Raw genomic sequence first — 12,279 nt, 5'->3', positions numbered from 1 at the left:
GTGTCTCGCTCTGTCGCCCAGGCTGGAGTGCAGTGGCACAATCTCAGCTCACTGCAAGCTCCCTCCCGGGTTCACGCCATTCTCCTGCCTCAGCCTCCCAAGTAGCTGGGACTACAGGCGCCCGCCACCATGCCCCGCTAATTTTTTTTTTTTTTGTATTTTTAGTAGAGACAGGGTTTCACCGTGTTAGCCAGAATGGTCTTGATCTCCTGACCTTGTGATCCACCCGCCTCGGCCTCCCAAAGTGCTGGGATTACAGGTGTGAGCCACCACGCCCGGCGATAGTGTCTACTTTTCTAAGGCAATATTCCTGAGGCCCTATTTTAAGATTTACCTTTATTTATATTGAAGGCGTGACATGTTGACATATAAACTTAGTACGGTTGACATTCAAATGAATTCACACATCTGAAAGATTCGGTAAAATACACACTTGGTCTTATCCACACCACAGTGTGCACAGTAATCCACTTTTAACACATTTATTTTTTGCATGAAATTAACAGTGTATGTACATATTGAAAGACATGCATGGAAATAATCCAAAAGTTCATGAGTTGCCTTGACAAGTTGTATGGTAGCAGTTTTCTTCATTATTAATACATGGATTTTTCTTAATCTTTGTCAAGCATTATGCTTCAGTTTACTAGTTGGAGAGTACTGTAATCCTTATACCTAAAAGACAAATTATAAAACTTTCAGAGACACACACAAACACAAACACGAACACACACACCCCATAAATTCTCAGGAAATATTTGAAGAATATGTAATGGCATGGTGACATGCTGTGTTTTGATGTTAAATGATGAGACCATGAGATGAAACTCTGAGCCACCTTGACAGGAATTAAACATATGTACTATGAGTATCATGTCATTTGGAGTATATATGGCATGTGGTAATGTGCGTAACCTGGTTTCTCCTCTAATGGCTCATGCGAAATTGTTGCCTACAATGCACTACAGAAGGCTCTTAGAATACGAAGAACTCCCTGGATGTCTGATCAGGGAGCCAGGTCCAAGATCCCTGGGATTTTTTTTTTTTTTTTTTTTTTTGAGACCGAGTCTTGCTCTGTCGCCCAGGCTGGAGCGCAGTGGCACAATCTCGGCTCACTGCAACCTCCGTCTCCTGGGTTCAAACAATTCTCCTACCTGAGACTCTTGAGTAGCTGAGATTACAGACGCCCGCCACCATCCCCAGCTAATTTTTGCATTTTTAGTAGAAACGGAGTTTCACCACGTAGGCCAGGCTGGTCTCCAACTCCTGACCTCAGTCAATCTGCCCGCTTTGGCCTCCTAAAGTGCCGTAATTACAGGCGTAAGCCACCGCACCCTTCCCCCTGGGATTTTTTAATTGTTTACTGGAAAGATCTTTTCCAAGCTTTAAGCCCTTTTCTTTTTGTATGTCCATCCACCGAATTTATCCCCTGAAAGAGACAGTTTGATGCCACGGAAATTACTGGTCCTGTAACTCTGAAGTAAATCAAACCTACACAGACTAGGTCAGGAGGAGATTTCATTTTTGAAAGATCAAGATTCCTGATGGAGGCAGGTGGTTTAGGCCTTGGTTTGATTTCAAGTGCAAAACAAAAAGAAAAAGTGCAGCATAAGACCAGCTGACTCCCAACTGGGCAAAATAGAAGGCATCCATGTTTGGTTGTGCTTTGTCTATAGGTGGCGTTTTTTCAGACAGGAAGGGCGGAAGACCTTGGCTCAAAGACAGGGCTTCTTGGCATATCTGGAGCACTACTGCCATCGCGAGGAAGCCGTTTAGTGAATCCCTACGCCATTATTACAGCGTTCTCTGAGGACTGTTGGGGAAGGACTGGTCTGTGGGGAAGTGGAAGAAGCTTGGGCTCCAGGCTGGGAGTCCTTGCCTTCTTGTCTAAGGCCTTAAAAGAGACATGGACATTGGCAATATTTTGGTATAGAACCTGGAGAGTGAAGGTTCTAATAGCAAATCCTGTAAACTTCCCTTTGAATACCTTTGTTGATTTTGCGCGGTACTTATGCTACCAGAGACCCAAAGACCCATAGCAAGATGCCAGCACATGAAAGCCTGCTGACTCTTGCTCCAAGGGGCAATTACATGTGACAGATGCCCCCAAGAGCCTCCATTTGTGTTTGAGTGGGTTCCTGCAGTCCTGCCCACACTAGGAACCGAGACCCCGCCCCACGACTTCCTGTGCCAGGACCGCCGGGCAGCTGCTGCTTCATTGCAAGCCCCTCACTCTCTAGGTTCTACACCAAGATATCGCCAATGTCCAGGTTTCTCTTCAGGAGTTCCAGGAGAAGCCAAGAAGACCTAGCCTGGAGCCCAAACCTCTTCCACCTCCGCACAGATCAGACCTTCCCCCACAGCCAGGCTTCCCGGAAAGAAGCTATAATGGCGTGTTGCGTTATTAAACGATTTCCTCACGGTGGCAGTAGTACTCCATATTTTCAAGGAAGCCCTATCTTGGCGCCCTTTTCTCCCGCCCTTCCTGGCTGAAAAAACGCCACCCAGAGACAAAGGCACCACCCAACATGGCTTCATGGAGATTTGTCCAGTTTGGTGCAACCTGGTCTTACTGTTGAATTTTTCCTTTTTTTACTCCGTGTGAAAACAAAATGAGGCCTAAACCACCCAGGTTCATCAGGAATCTTGTTCTTTCAGAAATTAAATACACTCCTCACTGAGTCTATCTCGGTATGATTTACTTCACACAGTTACCGGTCCAGCAAGTTTCATGGCATAAAATTGTCTCCTTAAGGTGATAAATTGTGTGGATGCAGGTACAACAACAAAGATAGATATCAAAGAGATAGATAACCAATACATGAAATTTGAAACAAGCTAAGTGAAAGAAGGAAGTTGAAAACGGCCACTTGTTATGATCAGTAGTGAGGGAAAGCAGATGAGTGTTTGTCAGGGACTGGGCAGAGAGAGAGCCCAATGCGGAATGACTGCTTAATGGGTCCGGGGTTTTGTTTTGTGGTAATGAAAATGATTTGCCACTATGTAGTGGTAATGCTTGCACGGCATCTTGAATGTACTAAATGCCACTCAATTTCACACATTTTAATGGCTAATTTTATGTTATATGAATTTTACAAACTCAGTTCTAAAAAGTGCCAATACTTTTAAACCTATCATTATTTCTATGGATAATTAATTATGTTAGAAAAGTGCTCAAATTATCAGTGAAGAAAACTTGTTTATAACAGTTATACTACTGGGTGGCCGGGCATGACACCTCATGCCTATAATCCTAGCACTCTGGGAGTCTGAGATGGGAGGATGGCTTGAGGTCAGGAGTTCGAGGTCAGCCTGGTCAACATAGCGAAACCCCATATCTTTTTTTTTTTTTTTTTTTTTTGAGACAGAATCCCGCTTTGTCGCCCAGGCTGGAGTGCAGTGGTGCGATCTGGGCTCACTGCAACCTCCGCCTCCTGGGTTCAAGCAATTCTCCTGCCTCAGCCTCCCAAGTAGGTGGGACTACAGGCATGTGCCGCCACACCCGGCTAATTTTTTGTATTTTTAGTAGAGACGGATTTCACCATTTTAGCCAGGATGGTCTCGATCTCCTTACCTTGTGATCCGCCCGCCTCAGCCTCCCAAAGTGCTGGGATCACAGGCGTGACCTACCCTGCCGGGCAACGAAAACCCATATCTAAAATAAAAAGTAAAAAACCTGTTATACTACAGAGGAAATTGAACATTGGTTTTAAAAAGTCCATATTATATGTGCATAGGGAAAAGTGATTATTTCTTCTCACTATGTTTGACCTACCATATGTTTTCTGCTTTATAATTTCTTAAAGTTCTTGTAGAGTAAAATATAAAAAAATTAAAGCACTCAAAATTATATATTGATGTAGATATATTCAAAGAGCATAAAGTGATGCTGCAGATTTTGTACAAATTTCAAACATTATGCATCCAATTATATTTAAACTGTGTCAAATGTGTGTGTATTTATATCTGTCTGGAGATATATTACAAAATTTTAAATGCCGTATATATATATGAGACTGTCTCACTGTTGCCTAGGCTGGAGTGGCATGATGATCATGGATCAATGCAGCATCAGTCTCCCTGGGATCAGGTGATCTTGCCACCTCTGCCTCCTATACGTACCTGGGGCTTCTGTTGTACCCCACCATGCCCAGCTATAGTTTGTATTTTTTGTAGACACAGGGTCTACCTACATTGCCAGGGCTGGTATTGAACTCCTGGGCTCAAGCTGTCTACCTGCCTCGGCCTCCCAAAGTGCTGCAATTACAGTTGTGAGCCACCGCGCCCAGCCAATGCTATAAATTTTTAATCGTGGTAGATGTTATACTGAGTATATGTTTGAAGATGGCATTTTTGGTGAACAAATTCACATTTTTAATGCATCGTTATATAAACAGAGACACTAATGAAGCATTCTAGCTGCATGTAAGCTGTGTGAATGCGTCCATCTTACAGTTTTTTTAGGTTACACATCTAGCTGACTGAAAGTGAGAGAAGCCTATTTCAATTATCATTTATTAAATTTTTTTATCCTTCTTTTGAGATTTTAGAGATAAAATTTTAAGGTAAGAATTAGCAACAAAATTTGAAGAAGAATTAAAAATCCTTATTTTCATAGGTATAAGTATGTAACATACATATGTTTATATTGTATATAAATATGGATTTATATGTTTATGTATGTATAAATATATATATTAAATTTAAAAGTGCAAGTTCAGAACTTATGTTTTGATGAATAGTCCAAACAAGAAGTTCTTTGCAAATATTTTATTGTAAAAAATTCAGATATTGCAAATTTTTATGAGAATATCAAGAACTCCTTAAGAATCAGATGTGAAAATCTTAATCTTCATCATTATGTATGGATAAATTCAAGTAAAATGTAAATTTATTGTGGTGTTTCACTGTATATATAGAACTTTTTTATCTGTGTATTGAAAAAATAGGAGTAGGCCAGGCACAGTGGCTCACGCCTGTAATCCCAGCACTTTGGGAGGCCGAGATGGGCGGATCATGAGGTCAGGAGATCGAGACCATCCTGGCCAACATGGTGAAACCCCATCTCTACTAAAAATACAAAAAATTAGCGGGTCGTGTTGGCAGGCGCCTGTAGTCCCAGGTACTTGGGAGGCTGAGGGAGGAGAATGGCGTGAACTCGGGAGGTGGAGCTTGCAGTGAGCCAAGATAGCGCCAATGCACTCCAACCTAGGCAACAGAGCGAGACTCCCTCTCAAAAAAAAAAAAAAAAAAAAGAAAAGAAAAGGAAAAAATATGAGTAAATATGGAAACAGTTATCAGTGTTTAATACACAGTTTTATGACGTTGCATTTCTCTCCATCAGCAGTTGGTTACTTTTCACTTTGCAAATTCCATGTCTTTGTTACTAATGAGAAAATATAGGACTGATTCCTAACTGAAAAACAGTAAGACACATACACAACAAAGTCATAGGACACAGTTGTACGTCATAGCCTTGTAATGACACTGGAAAATATTTCTGTTCCAATGTTAAATGATGAAACTATGAGACAAAATCCTGTGATCCATCTGATTAGGACTTATAGTCATTCCTGTATTTGTGTCCATTCAAGTAGGGTTGTGTGTGTCTTGTCAGAATTGAGAGCTATCTGAGCCCTTATGTTAGAGCCCCACCAAATAGCCGCCCCTCCCTCAACATATAAGGCCTAATGACTAGGTCAGAATATGGAGTAAAACTCCCAGGGAACCTGGGGAGGAAGTCAGGACAAGAAACACGTGGCCTTGTGCCTGGATTTGCTCTTCTCCAAGACCTTAGGGGTAAGCTTTTTTTTTTCTTCTCTCCTTAGGCATGGAAAGCTAAGGTCTTTCCAGAATACTACAAGAGTACTTGATATCATAATAAAACACCGTAGATATGATGCTGAGTGAGTAAGAGTAGAAATGGGAAGACTTGGTTGTGCAGAAACTCAGTTATTAAAAGGAGGCGATGCTTGATGAGGGTGAGTGGATTACATCTCAGTTTAATATCCAATGGAAACTAAAAGCAAATTGCTGAGTGGAATATGTTTACACAAATTGAGCAAAATGTTGGGGAGCCATAGTTTCTGGTGTCTTTGTCTCTTCATGGCCTTTTTTAAGAAACATGTAGTGATGTATCTGTAAAAATTCCACAAAAAACTGATAGTGTCTACTTTACTAAAGTAATATTCCTGAGGCCCTATGTTAAGATTTACCTTTATTTATATTGAAGGCGTGAAATGTTGAGATATAAGACTTAGTACTGGGCTGGGTGAGGTGGCTCACACCTGTAATCCCAGCACTTTGGGAGGCTGAGGTGGGCGGATCACGAGGACGGCATTTCGAGACCAGCCTGACCAATATGGTGAAACTCCATGGGCGTGGTGGTGCACGCCTGCAATCCCAGCTGCTCAGGAGGCTGAGGCAGGAGAATCCCTTGAACCCGGGATGCAGACCTTGCAGTGAGCGGAGATCCCACCACTGCACGCCAGCCTAGGCGACAGAGCGAGACTCTATCTCAAAAAAAAAAAAAAAAAAAAAAAAAAGAGTTAGTACTGGTGACATTCTAATAAAATCACGCTCCTCAAATGTTTGTTAAAATACACACTCGGGGTGGGTGGGCGCGGTGGCTCACACCTGTAATCCCAGCACTTTGGGAGACCGAGGCGGGCGGATCACGAGGTCAAGAGATCGAGACCTTCCTGGCTAACACAGTGAAACGCCGTCTCTACTAAAAAGTACAAAAAATTAGCAGGGCGTGGTGGCGGGCGCCTGTAGACCCAGCTAGGCGGGAGGCTGAGGCAGGAGAATGGCGTGAACCCGGGAGGTGGAGCTTGCAGTGAGCAGAGATGCACCACTGCACTCCAGCCTGGGCGACAGAGCGGAGACTCCGTCTCAAAAAAAAAAAAAAAAAAAAACACTTGGTGTGGTCCAAATCACAGTGTACACAGTAATTCACTTTTAACACAGATCAAGATTCCTGATGAGGGCGGGTGGTTTAGGCCTTGGTTTCATTTGAACTGGAAACCAAAAGAAAAAGCTCAGCAGTAAGACTAGCTGGCTGCAAACTGGGCTAAATGTAAGGCACCCATTCTGCAGGGCCTTTGTCTATAGGTGGCGTTTTTTCAGACAGGAGGGGCGGGAAAAGAGGGCTCTGGAACAGTGCTTCTTCCCATACCTGAAGCACTACTGCCATCGCGAGGATGTTGTTTAACAAATCCCTACGCCATTACGGTGTTCTCCTGAGGACTAGTTGTTGGGGAAGTTCTCCTCTGTGGGTAGGTGGAAAAGGCTTGCTCCATGCTGGGAGTCCTAGCCTTCTCGTCTAAGGCCTTAAAGGACACCAGGACTTTGGCGGTGTCTTGGTATAGAACCTGGAGTGTGAAGGTTCTAATACCAAATCCTGTAAACTTCCCTGGAATAAACCTGTTGTTTGTGCGCGGTACTGGTGCTACCAGAGACCCAAAGACCCGTAGCAAGATGCTAGTTCGAGAAAGCCTGCTGATTCTTGCTCCAAGGGACAGGAAGAAGAGACAGATGCCCACAAGAGCCTCCATGTGCGTTTGAATGGGTGCCTTCAGTCCTGCCCACACTTGGAGGAACCGAGGCCCCGCCCTACGTCTTCCTGTGCCAGGATCGCCTGGCAGCTGCTGGTTCACTACAAGCCCCTCACTCTCCTGGTTCTACACCAAGCTACTACCAATGTTAAGGCCTCTCTTCAGGCCTTAGAGGAGAAAGCTAGAAGACCTAGCCTGGAGCCCAAGCGTCTACCACCTCCCACAGTTCAGACTTCCCTCCACAGCAAGTCTTTCTGGGAAGAACGCTGTAATGGCGTATTGTGTCGTCAAACGATTTCCTCACGGTGGCAGTGGTGCTTCACATTGTTAAGGAATCCCTATCTCGGAGCCCTTTTCTCTCGCCCTTCCCGTCTGAAAAAACGCCACCCAGAGACAAAGGTGCCACCCAATATGGCTGCCTGGAGATTTGTCCAGTTTGGTGCAACCTGGTCTTACTGTTGCATTTTTACTTTTTTTTTTTTTCCATCTGAAAGCAAAATGAGGCCTAAACCACCCATGCTTCTCAAGAATCCTGTTGTTTCAGAAATTAAATATACTCCTCACTGAAGCTATCTGGGTATGATTTACCTCACACAGTTACAAGTCCTGGAAGTTCCATGGTATCAAATTGTCTCCTTCAGGTGATACATTGGATGGATGAAGGTACAAAAACAAAGACAGATATCTAAGAGACAGATATCAAAGAGAAAGAAAACCAATTCATGAAGTTTGAAATGCTAAGTGAAAGAAGCAGTACTGAAGCAGGAGATGTAAAAGAAAAAAAAAAGGGAGAGAAAAGCTGGTTCTCTGTGCTGGGCTGACTCACTCCAAGGCCCAGCGATAAGTAGAGCTCTGTCAGGACTTTGATAGCACTATCAGCAGAGTGGGGGCCCAGAAGGAATGGGCTCTAGAAGCAGGGATAAGAAAAACAAGTTATTTGGCCGGGCACAATGGCTCACACCTGTAACCCCAGCACTTTGGGAGGCCGAGGTGGGAGGATCACCTGAGGTCGGGAGTTCAAGACCAGCCTGGCCAACATGGTGAAACCCCGTCTCTACTAAAAATACAAAAATTAGCCAGGCGTGTTGGCCGGCAGCTGTAACCCCAGCTACTTGGAAGGCTGAGACAGGAGAATCACTTGAACCTGGGAGGAGGAGGTTGCAGTGAACCAAGATCACACCATTGCACTCCAGCCTGGGGGACAAGAGCGAGACTTCATCTAAAAAAAAAAAAAAGAAAAGAAAAACAAGTTCTTTTTATCAGTTTCCCCTTTGAAATTCTTTCCCCATACCATTATTCTTTGTTCTGCTCTCACAACTATTTTTGTAACTGTTTTCGCAAGCTTGTAAAGATTTTGTAAGTTCCTGTTTTCCAGCTGTGCAGTTATGGCGAAGGTCACAAAACATGCCTGAAATGTAAAACCTGTCACTGTTTGATAAACTGCCTTTGTTCTGCTTCTGTAAGCTTGCTTACCGGCCTTACAGGTTTTGGGCCCTTTTCAGATATATGTATAAAAGTCAAGCCCTCTCTTGGTTCGGGGCTCAGCCTTTGGATGTTAATCTGCTGAGTCGGTGACCACCTAGTAAAATCCTCCTGTTCCACCCGTTGGTCTCTCTGGTCTCCCGGTTCCCACAAAAAGATGAACAAGGCCACTTATTGTGATGATCAGTAGTGAGGGAAATCAGATGAGTGTTTGCCAGGGGCTGGGCAGAGAGTGGAATGGGGAATGACTAACTAATGGGTCCAGGATTTTCTTTTGTGGTAGTGAAAATGATTTGCCACTACATAGTGGTAATGCTTGCACTGCATTGTGAGTGTCCTAACTGCCATTGAAATTAATACATTTTAATGGTTAATTTTATGTTATATGCAGTTTACAAACTCAGTTTTTAAAAGTGCCAGTACTTTTAAAGCTATCATTATTTCCATGAATTATTAATTATATTTGAAAAGTACTCCAGTTATCAGTGAAACAAACTTGTTTTAACAGCTATAGTACATGGTGGCCAGTCAAGGTGCCTCATGCCTGTAATCCTAGCACTTTGGGAGTCCAAGATGGGAGGATCGCTTGAGACCAGCAGTTCGAGATCAGCCTGGTCAACAGAGTGAAACTCCATATCTAAAATGAAAAATACAAAAGAAAAAAACAAAAATAAACAACAACAAGAAGTTATACTACAGGGGAATTTGAACATTAGTTTATAAAAGTCCATATTATATATGTATAGGGAACAGATCATAGCACCTAGCACAGACCTTTTAAAAGTGATTATTTCTTCTTTCTATGTTTGACCTACCACAAGTTTTCTACTTTATAATTTCTTACAGTTCTTCTAGAGTAAAATGTAAAAAATTTCAAGCACTCAAAAGTATGTATTGATGTAGATATATTCAAAGAGTATAAGGTGATGCTGAATATGTATATGTATATACACACATATATATACACACATATATATACACTATATATATATACACACACACACATATATATATATACAGATATGCGTATATATATATTTTAGACAGCATCTTACTCTGTTGCCCAGGGTGGAGTGTAGAGGCATGATCATGGCTCACTGCAACATCAACCTCCCTGGGCTGAGGTGATCCTCCCATTTCCGCCTCCTACGTAGCTAGGGCTTCGATTGTAGGTCACCATGCCTACGCCATGGCTATTTTTTGTATTTTTTGAAGAGACGGGGTCTCTCTACATTGTCAGGGCTGGACTTGAACTCCTAGGCTCAAGCTATGCACCTGCCTAGGCCTCCCAAAGTGCTGGAATTACAGTTGTGAGCCACCATGCCTGGCCAATGCCATATCTTTTTAATCGTGGTAGGTGTTATAGTGAGTATATGTTTGAAGATGATATTTTTGACCAGTAAATTCATATCTTTAATTCATCGTTATGTAAACAGAGACACTAATGAAGCACTCTAGCTCCATGTGAGTTGTGTGAATGCATCCATCTTACAGTTTTCTTAGGTTACACATCTAGGTGACTGGAATGTGAGAGATGCCTATTTCAACTACCATTTATTGAATTTTGTTATCCTTCTTTTGAAATTTTTTTTTTTTTTTTTTTTTTTTTGTGAGATGGAGTCTAGCTCTGTCACCAGGCTAGAGTGCAGTGGCTCAATCTCAGCTCACTGCAACCTCTGCCTCCTGGATTCAAGTGATTCTCCTGCCTCAGCCTCCCAAGTAGTTGGGACTATAGGCATGCACCACCATGCGTGGCTAATTTTTTTCTATTTTTAGTAGAGACGGGGTTTCACCATGTTGGCCAGGTTGGTCTCAATCTCTTGACCTCATGATCCGCCCACCTCAGCCTCCCAAAGTCCTGGGATTACAGGCTTGAGCCACTGCGCCCAGCCTGAAATTTTAGAGATAATGTTTTGTGGTAAGAACTAGGAATAAAAATTTGAGAAGTATTAAAAATCCTAATTTTCAGAGGTGTAAATATGTATAATACATATGTTTATGTTGTGTATAAATATGTATAATACATATGTTTATGTTGTATATAAGTATGTATTTATATGTTTATGTATGTGTAAATACATATATATTTTCGATTTAAAAGTGCAAATTGAGATCTTATGTTTTGATGAATAGGCCAATCACAAGTTCTCTGCAAGTATTTTATTGTCTAAAGTTCAGATATTGCAAATTTTTTATGAGAATATCAAAAACTCCTAAGGAATCAGTGGTGAAACTTTTAGTTCTTGAACCTTACATATAGCTAAATTGAAGTAAAATGTAAATTTATTGTCATGTTTGACTGAATATATAGAACTTTTGATCTGTGTACAAAAAATTGGAGTAAATATGGAAAAGGTTAATATTGTTTAATACAGTTTTATTACATTGGTTTTCTCTGGATCAGCACATGGTTATTTTTATTTTTATTTTTTTCCTTTTTATTTATTTATTTTTTTTGAGACGTAGTTTTGCTCTTGTTGCCCAGGCTGGAGTGCAATGGCATGATCTCGGCTCACCGCAACCTCTGCCTCCCAGGTTCAAGTGATTCTCTTGCCTCAGCCTCCCGAGTAGCTGAGATTACAGGCATGTGCCACCACGCCTGGCTAATTTTGTATTTTTAGTAGAGACGGGGTTTCACCATGTTGGTCAGTCTGGTCTCGAACTCCCGACATCAGGTGATCTGCCCTCCTAGGCCTCCCAAAGTGCTGAGATTACAGGCATGAGCCACCGCGCCCAGCCCCCTATCCCCTTTCTTTTCCTTGAGAGGGAGTCTTACTCTGTCGCCAGGCTGGAGTGCAGTGGGGTGATCTCGGCTTACCGCAACCTCTGCCTCCCAGGTTCAAGTGATTCTCCTCCCTCAGCCTCCCGAGTAGCTGGGACTACAGGTGCGCACCACCAGACCCAGCTAATTTTTGTGTTTTTAGTAGAGACGGGGTTTCACCATGTTGGCAGGATGGTCTCAATCTCTTGACCTTGTGATCCACCTGCCTCCACCTCCCAAAGGGTTTTTTTTTTAACTTCATTGCAAATTCCACGTCTTCCTTACTAATAAGAAAGTATAGGACTGATTCCTAAGTGAAAAACAGTAAGACACATACACAACAAAGTCATAAGAGGCAGTCCTAAGTCATAGCCTTTTTGTTTGTTTGTTTTGAGACGGATGGAGTCTCACTTTGTTACCCATGGTGGAGTGCATCGGCACGACCTTAGCTCACTGCACCCTCTGCCTTGGGTTCAAGCG

At 42.6% G+C, this 12,279-nt stretch overlaps 1 long non-coding RNA gene across 6 annotated transcripts in view; it reads left to right on the top strand.

Annotated features, from left to right (window-relative positions):
• The window catches only part of LOC101153527 (uncharacterized), a 137,233-nt gene that overhangs the window by 81,651 nt on the left and 43,303 nt on the right, over positions 1–12,279 (top strand). For 5 of the 6 annotated variants that reach the window (XR_010132572.1, XR_010132573.1, XR_010132571.1 and 2 more), the window contains one exon: positions 5,829–5,981. This is a non-coding gene — a long non-coding RNA (uncharacterized lncRNA). Of the gene's footprint in view, positions 1–5,828; positions 10,600–12,279 lie in introns of those variants that run through there. The other variant, XR_010132570.1, reaches the window with a different exon arrangement.

The sequence above is a fragment of the Gorilla gorilla genome, chromosome X (assembly GCF_029281585.2).
Source record: "Gorilla gorilla gorilla isolate KB3781 chromosome X, NHGRI_mGorGor1-v2.1_pri, whole genome shotgun sequence".
NCBI lineage: Eukaryota > Metazoa > Chordata > Mammalia > Primates > Hominidae > Gorilla > Gorilla gorilla.
The sequence above is the reverse complement of the archived record's forward strand: the minus strand, read 5'-3'. Positions and strand labels throughout refer to the sequence as shown.